Source organism: Anopheles arabiensis, chromosome 2, assembly GCF_016920715.1.
Source record: "Anopheles arabiensis isolate DONGOLA chromosome 2, AaraD3, whole genome shotgun sequence".
Taxonomy (NCBI): domain Eukaryota; kingdom Metazoa; phylum Arthropoda; class Insecta; order Diptera; family Culicidae; genus Anopheles; species Anopheles arabiensis.
In genome coordinates this window covers 82,830,434-82,838,268 of record NC_053517.1, presented here as the reverse complement: position 1 = coordinate 82,838,268, position 7,835 = coordinate 82,830,434, and the positions used below count along the sequence as shown (strand labels likewise).

At 40.5% G+C, this 7,835-nt stretch overlaps 1 non-coding gene across 1 annotated transcript; it reads right to left on the bottom strand.

Annotated features, from left to right (window-relative positions):
• Positions 1–7,506: 7,506 nt before the first annotated feature.
• Trnaa-cgc lies at positions 7,507–7,578 on the bottom strand. The gene has a single exon. It is a non-coding gene; the product is annotated as a tRNA-Ala (tRNA).
• Between the last annotated feature and the right edge of the window lie 257 nt (positions 7,579–7,835).

Below are 7,835 nucleotides of genomic sequence, written 5' to 3'. Positions count from 1 at the left end.
ATGGGCTGTGTAACAACCGAGAACCCTTGTCCCATAGGCCACACCGGTTGCATTTGGTTCCCGCACACAAACCAAGGTACGTACAGCATCCGTTACGACGGATGACGGCGGCGATGATGATGACGCCGTGCCGTGCGCCCGTGGTCGTCCTCAATTCATATTCATCACCCTGTGAAGCGGCAAGCGCTCCGTACGTAATCTCAACCCCGTGATTTGCTCTCAGACATCGTCATCATCATGATTTCCATCGTCAGCATCATCGGGATTCATTTGCTCAAAATCTCACTCCTCCTTTCTCGGGCGAAGGATATTCGCACGGCGCGCAAGAGCAGGATAACTGTGCGTCGAAAAAGGGACGTAAAGAGCATGCCGGTCGCGCGTCCGGTCGCGTATCCTTGTGCTCAGCGGCTGTATATAAACCGTGCCTGCAGTATGCAAAATGGGAGGAGCTACGCTCGCTCCTTTTCAACTTCTTTTCCCTTCCGTTCTCACCAGTACACAATCACAGCGCGCACATGCACATGGTGGAAGGATTTTTTGCTGTTGTTGCTTCCATCCAAGAACAACCGTGAATAAGGACTTCATTTCTGATCCGGTTTGATCGTTTTTTTGTTGTTGTTTTATTTGGTGGTTTCTTTTCCACCTTCCACACTTGCATCGTTATGTGCAGCCGCTTTCTCTCTTTGGCCAACCAACCAAGCAACCAACGAAAAAACATTGTCCCGAAGCGCGGGGGAACGCGCGTGCAGATCAAACCGCGCGCTCCCACACGGCCATCTTTGTGTCCTCCCAGCGAGCTTTTGGGGGATGAAGCTGTTATTTACCCCCGGCGCGCAAGGGAAGCTCTCATTACCTATCACCGTGCTTTTATGCATGGAGGAATGCTTCAGATCCTGCAAAAAGCGTGTTCTTTGGCCAGGTTCTTTTTTGTTGTTCTGCCTGCGCCTTTTATGCTGAGAATTGAAGGTTGAAATATAGTGCGAGAAAACCTACACACGACCGCACAACATGCGCACCATGCGCCATTCCCCACGAGTCCTTATGGCGATGGGAGGAGGGGGGGGATGCATCGATATTGGAGAAGGTTTTCTATTTTTTCTATTCCCTGTTTTGTCTCCAATTTTGTTCGCCTCCTCCCTTCACACAATCAACATCCTACTATCTGGTCTGGTTCATCGTTGTCATCAGCCCTAATGTACTTAGAATTCATCCCTTCCGGTGCGCTGTTGGGCAGAGTTGAGTCACAAAAAAGCAGCGAGGGGAAGAATGGTGTGTTGGCCATCCCTCCGTTTCTCTGAACGGTTCGATTGCCGATCCACTTCTGAGGCTGGGATGGCTGGTCCCCACTTGAGCACGCTCATCAAGGATAGGGTTTTGCATAATCTCATTTAACTTTATCCGTTCGAGATGGGGAGATCACCTCTCTTTCTATCTCGTGTCTCTTCCTCTCTTTCTATATCTTTCTCTCTTTTTCTTTTTCATTCTCTCTTTCCCTGTCATGCAACAAAAGTCCCCAATAGAGGACGCGTGCGTTGTTGTTTTTTTGCGCGTTGTCGCTGCTTCCTCCGCTTGCCTTCATCAACTCGAACTTCTGGGAACGCGCGCGCTCTGGTACCTTTTTAATACATAGCATAGAAATATGTCTATTATTTTCATATCCTCACACGAAGAACAACACATATCATCATGAAAGGGAAGTGCGGTGGGTGGAAGAGGGCTTTGAAAAATAACGTAATCTCATCCACAGTTATCACAGTTGTTGTCAGCGTTTATCGAACGGGCAGCAACTTCCGCAGCAGCAGCAGCATTTGCCATACCGGTGCCATAATGTTTTATTACCGAACCTTTTCTACGTACTTCAACGTGTGATGGTGTGTGGGTGTGTGTGAGGGCATAAGTGGCCCACATTTTGAATATTCCACTAGACAACCCCAGACAAAGCATCACTCGGTACCTATTCACCATTGCTAAAAGCATGATAACGATAATAATAATAATATTTTTATGTATTATTTCCGGCACAAATATATCATCGCTGGGCAGGGAAGTGGGATTGTAGAGGGGGCGGTGGTTTAGGACTTTTGGAGCTTTGTGTTGGGGTGTTTTTCGTTTGTTTTCACTGAACAATTGATTGGGCATAGACCAATGGACCAATAATAGTGATCATCATCGAAATAAAAATGGACGGTAAAGAGGCACAGCTCAACAGAGCTGGGAGAAGCATGGATGATGTGTGATGGTTTTATGTTAGGATTGAGTTCTTTGGATAAAAAGACAATAAGATATAGTTGTGTTTTTTACGGCATATTAAAAGGCCAATAAAGTGATTTGCTAGCAGTTTTATTGTTTTAGGTATTTATTAGGGAATGGTTTTAATGCATAGTCATACATTGTTTTAAAAGAAGAGCCCATCGCCTAATTCAGAGAGTTGGTGAGTTACTCTTCGACATTTCAATGTGAGTTATACCTTGACGTTTTGCTCTATTTTTAAACGTTCTCCTCAAATCGTCTAACAACTCTTTTTCAATTGAGCTCAATAAAAATCTTATTTGATTGTAATGGTTCACACTCTCTAGGCCGACTTACGAATCGCTTAAAAAAAAGTGATTCAATTCACAGGCGGTACTTCGACTAGTGATTCACGTAACTCTTCTATTCTCATTCAGTCATTATGATGCGCTGACCAGTGACTCACTCGTTTTTGAATTTAAGTAAACTACTCTTTGCGCGATGTTTTTTATGATGCAAATCACTCGCTTCTCTGTGATTAACGATCTATTATTTTGAATCTTCTCATTTCAATCATTCTTGATGCAAAACAGTTGCGATCTGCACCGGCCAGTGAATCACTCTTTTGCAGTTCCCTTACGATAAATACGAATCCCAAAATAGTGAGTCATAAAAAGTGAAAACTAAATAGTGCAAACAGTCAAATATACACTTTGTGCTGAGTTGAATCATAATCAATCACGATTTAACTCACTCGCTCTTACTCCGTGGAAATACGCACATCTCTAATTGAATTGAGGAAAATGTAAAAAAAATCTGGGAATATATCAAAACAACGACCATATAGATGTGCATACATTATCTTAAACCCACGTTTTATCAGAAAATGTGTTGAAACTTTCAAGTTTCTATCGATTTTTATGTTTTCTTCGTGAATTAAAAACATGGTTTTTTCGTTCAATTTGAAATGATCGGGTAAGATGGACAGCTGATATGGGAAAGATGGACACCATGTCCCCCATCATTGTGTCACCTGTAGAAAACGTTGGGAATTGAAGAGGTTTACAGTATTTTAATTTATCCCATTTATTTCCATGTCCCGGTACATACATAAACAAATTCTTGACCAATTTCAACGACAATTCATTCAGCCGTGAATTTAGGAATTTTAAGCACCATTTCTAACATTAAATTGAATGCAGAATTTATGGATTTTTTAAATATTATGCACTAACAGCGGACGTTGCTCCAGCTTACAGAACAACAGTCTAGATCTTCCCTTTAGGACTGTAGTTTACTGTAGTCCAAGACCCTAGCACGTTTGATGGACTTGGTCAAATAGGCCAAAGCCATTTTTCACCAAGTCTATTTAAATTAACTATTTATTAGTATTATTATGAAACTTTTGATCTTTGTAATACCATAGAAACTCTCATCTATTCCTGAGCGATGCCATACCAATGCCTCTTCCTTTTGTTGATTAAAGTTGCCGAAGACGAGGCAAGATATTGGGTTTGGAGAAGTACCTAATCGGTATGGAGCGTGCAGCATAACGAATTACTTCTATTTTGACCTGTGTTACATTTCTCGCATATTTCCTTGTTTTTCTAGTTGCTGGATGGTTCATATCTTCAAAATACTCTTAATTAAGGTATTTTATTAAATCTATTCATCATCAATTGATATAAGAAATAAAATAAATCAATAAATTCGGTGTCCATCTTTCCTTACGCCAGAGTGTCCGTCTTTCCCGCTTTGGTGACAGGATGTTTAAACCATAAAAAAACAAGATTTTGTTAATACTTTCAGCCTCGTTATTTCGCCAGTTGTTTTGCTTTATAGTCACGACAATTGATTCATGTCATAAAAATTTCAAAAATATAAACAATGCAAGTTACAGCGCTTAAGATCCACAGTAGTCAAATTAGATACACAAGGGTGCGCACTATTGAAAATTTGTTTTGTTCATGAATTCATCCAATTTTGCATATTTTATGCCAAAAATGTTCTCAAATGTGTTTTTTTACTTTAAGTTAGGATGCTGCATTGTTGAATTTTCGAAATTTCCCTTTTCCATGCATTTATGAGAAATGTCCATCTTACCCGTAGTGTCCGCCTTTACCTACCTTCCCCTACACATTAATATCTTCATCTTTCTAAACCTTTAAAAACTATCGTTAAATAGCCTACTTGCTTGCAACCTTATTATTTTAGTAAAAAAAAATAAAATATCTATATCTTTTTATCGTTTAAAAATATGAATCATTGTAATTAGCCTTACCAAATGGAGTTTGATTCAAAATGAAGCTACAAATATAATCATTAGTATCCGTCCATCATTCAAGGCTCAAACATATTCATAAACAAATGATTGGCTTTTACAAGCAAACAGCACCTGAAGCTGACGGCTTTTTCTAAATCAATCTGTCAACACCATACGCGCCTTCTGCGCGACCATTCCTCCCATGAAGTCACGGGAACCATCCGTCATACGGCACAAAACCCATAATGTGCTTACCAATCCAATAAACATGCTCCGAATGTCCACCCTTCAATAAATGATAAGCGCTGCTCGGGTGCTTCTGTGCTCAATCTCCTGTTTTCAGTCGGATATACCTAAGCCTTCCGTTAGTAACGCTAGAGCCTCCGAAAGGCACACTGAATAGATATGTGTTTATTTGCCCGCTGATGAGCAACGAACCGAAGGAAAGCAAATGAACATCGTTTTATTTCGATCTGCTGTTACTTTCTTTCCCGGGGAGAGCGTGCGCAAGGATGGAGAAAACAAACGCCGGAAAGCCGGAAAAGCAGCCGCGTACCGAGCTCGCGAGGAAAGCTCGTCAAACCTATTATTATTGCCATCGTCATCGTTTGCTGTAGTTCCGTAGTGGAGAGACGATGGCGGAGGCTCAGCACCCGTGCCTGAGTATCTCGACGGTATTATTATTTCAACTTTTGTAATAATAATATATTTTATCATCCCTCTTAAATAGCAATAAAAATGAAAATTTTATTAAAAGATGTCTAAACCAGATGTCGCCAGCATAATCTTTCTCCTTCGGGGTTTGCCTGTTTGCCTCGGTTTGCTTCAATGGCGTGCCCTAGCCCGGAGACCGTAGCGGGCGGGCGTCATATGCCATTGGCTGCTTCGGCGGGTGTGTGGCATGGGGTGGTGGCCCGTGGAAATCGCACGAGCAACGAAATCACGGAGAAACGATCTGACTGATGGCATTGGGAGAAAATTGAGCTTCCCGTGCGCTTTCCACCGTGCGAGCGAGGGGAGCATAAAAAGGGGGGATATTGTTGGGCAGAAGTTACTTTTACTAGCAAAAGGCGGGCGATATAAAAAGCGAGTCCTTTGCCTCTGTACACGCTTCACTGCGCCTTTGGGTGTATTGGCTGGCTGCGTGCCTGCTGGGAGCATTTTGTTGGTGTGTACCTTCGCAAGGGGAAGCGATGGAGGAGCACGCTGGTAACGAACACATTTTCCACACACTTTGACGTGGAAGTAAAAATGGCAAGAAATGGGAGAAAAAAAAAGAAAAAAAATGCATACACACACTCAAAACGATGAAAAGAAATAATCTAAATTTTCCGTACGCTGCCGTAGCAGGAGGATACCTGGCGGGAAAAACAAACCCATCGCCGTTGCCGTTTACTCCACCCAGCAGCACCAAACGTACTGTCACTGTCGGGATGGAGACACGGTATATGGTGATGAAGAGAGAACAGCATAATTTAATTTCACTTTCGCGATTCTTTTTACCCACTGGTACATAGCACAAAATGAAGGGAAAACCTGGTCTCCTCGCTGCGCCGTTGTCAGGATGGGACTTTTTTCGATGCTTTTTGCAGCAAAGTTACGCTCGTGTTTTAATAGAATTTCTTTCATCCACTCCACGCTGGAAGCGGGAAAGGTGGTGGGCGAGGTAGATTGCGTTGGAAATGGAACTACCTCAAGTATGTATGAGCGGTGCGAGAAAGATGGCGATGGAATGTTATGTGCAGCGATGAAAAGGCTTCAAGTTTGCTCCCCATCGCCATCGCGTCCCGTTCTTTTAAGCTTTGACAGATTTCGAATAAAACCCAATATCGCTGCTTTCAACTTTCCATTACACACACACACACACGCCCCGCGCGGACGGTTTCATTTCGGAGAAGGAAGAAATTAATTGTCCCATAAAACCGGAACTTCATCAAGATAGGTTGATGGGAGGGCGAAATGTACGGTTCTTTTTCTCAATTTTCTGCCCAATCCGCTGCATCTCGTACGCGATTGATGTAATATGATTTATGTCTGTTATGAGATGAAATGGCGCACTGATGTGTCTGTTTTCTGTACGCGAACATATTTCAAGCAGGCAGAAATCATAAATAAAGATTCTAGCTAGCTTTTTATACATGGAATTTGACAATTTTTAGATGAAATTATTCCAATACTTCATACCGTTGCACTTGCAAATCCATTAATTACGAGTATTCTCAAAGAAAAGATGGAGAATGATAAATGATTTGATGATAAATGATTTGTATTATAAATTCTTTAAATAGGTACAATGGTGTGTTGGATAAATTTTAATACTCTTTCCTCATTCGTAGAAAATACTTAATGTATAGCTTATTTTTAATAGCAGTGGAAAAGTAGTAATAAAAATCAAGAAGAAAAGAAGAAAAACGAAAGAACAAAGAATAAAGAAGAAGAAGAAGAAGAAGAAGAAGAAGAAGAAGAAGAAGAAGAAGAAGAAGAAGAAGAAGAAGAAGAAGAAGAAGAAGAAGAAGAAGAAGAAGAAGAAGAAGAAGAAGAAGAAGGATGAGAGAAAAAAAGAGGAAGGAGAATGAGAAGAGGAAGTAGTGGAAGAAGAAGAAGAAAAATATGAATGCGAAAATTGAAAGAAAATTTAATTTATACTGGTTTTCTAAAATAAAAAATTATCTTTTTCTCTTTGTTGAGCGATTTTTTTTTCAGATTTTTTTTATGTGAGCCACACCAATGTTCATTTTGGATTGCCAATTTTTTAGATTTTATAGCAATCTACAACACTGCAACTGGAAACAAACATGGTCCATGCTGTATTAAAAATGGTAAAAAAACGGATGTAATCACGTCAAACTGGGAATAGTTCCGTGTTTCAGTTAGTTGCAGAATAATATTTGCAAATTTATTTTGCAAAAACAAGTCTTATCATTCAGCTAAAAACAACAACTTAATACAAACAGAATTACTAACACTACAAAAAAGTAAACAGGTAAACCTACCATATTTGATTACCCACACCTTGGAGATGCCGGGGATTGAACCCGGGACTTCTCACATGCGAAGCGAGCGCTCTACCACTGAGCTACATCCCCTTTTAAGTTGGATCCTGTATAATACATATAGTAGCTTCCCTTACCCAGATTATGATTCATAGTGTGATCTTCAATTCATGATGATCTTTAACTTTTAATTGATTCTATTGTATCTGTTTCTCAGTCCTATTCGTATTAAGGTTTATGGGATATTCACATATGCAATATTTATGGATATTCAACAAATTTATGGAATATTCACTTAGGGAAGAAAAACATTTCGTCTTTGAAAGATCTTTTCTTCCCTTTAATAAAGC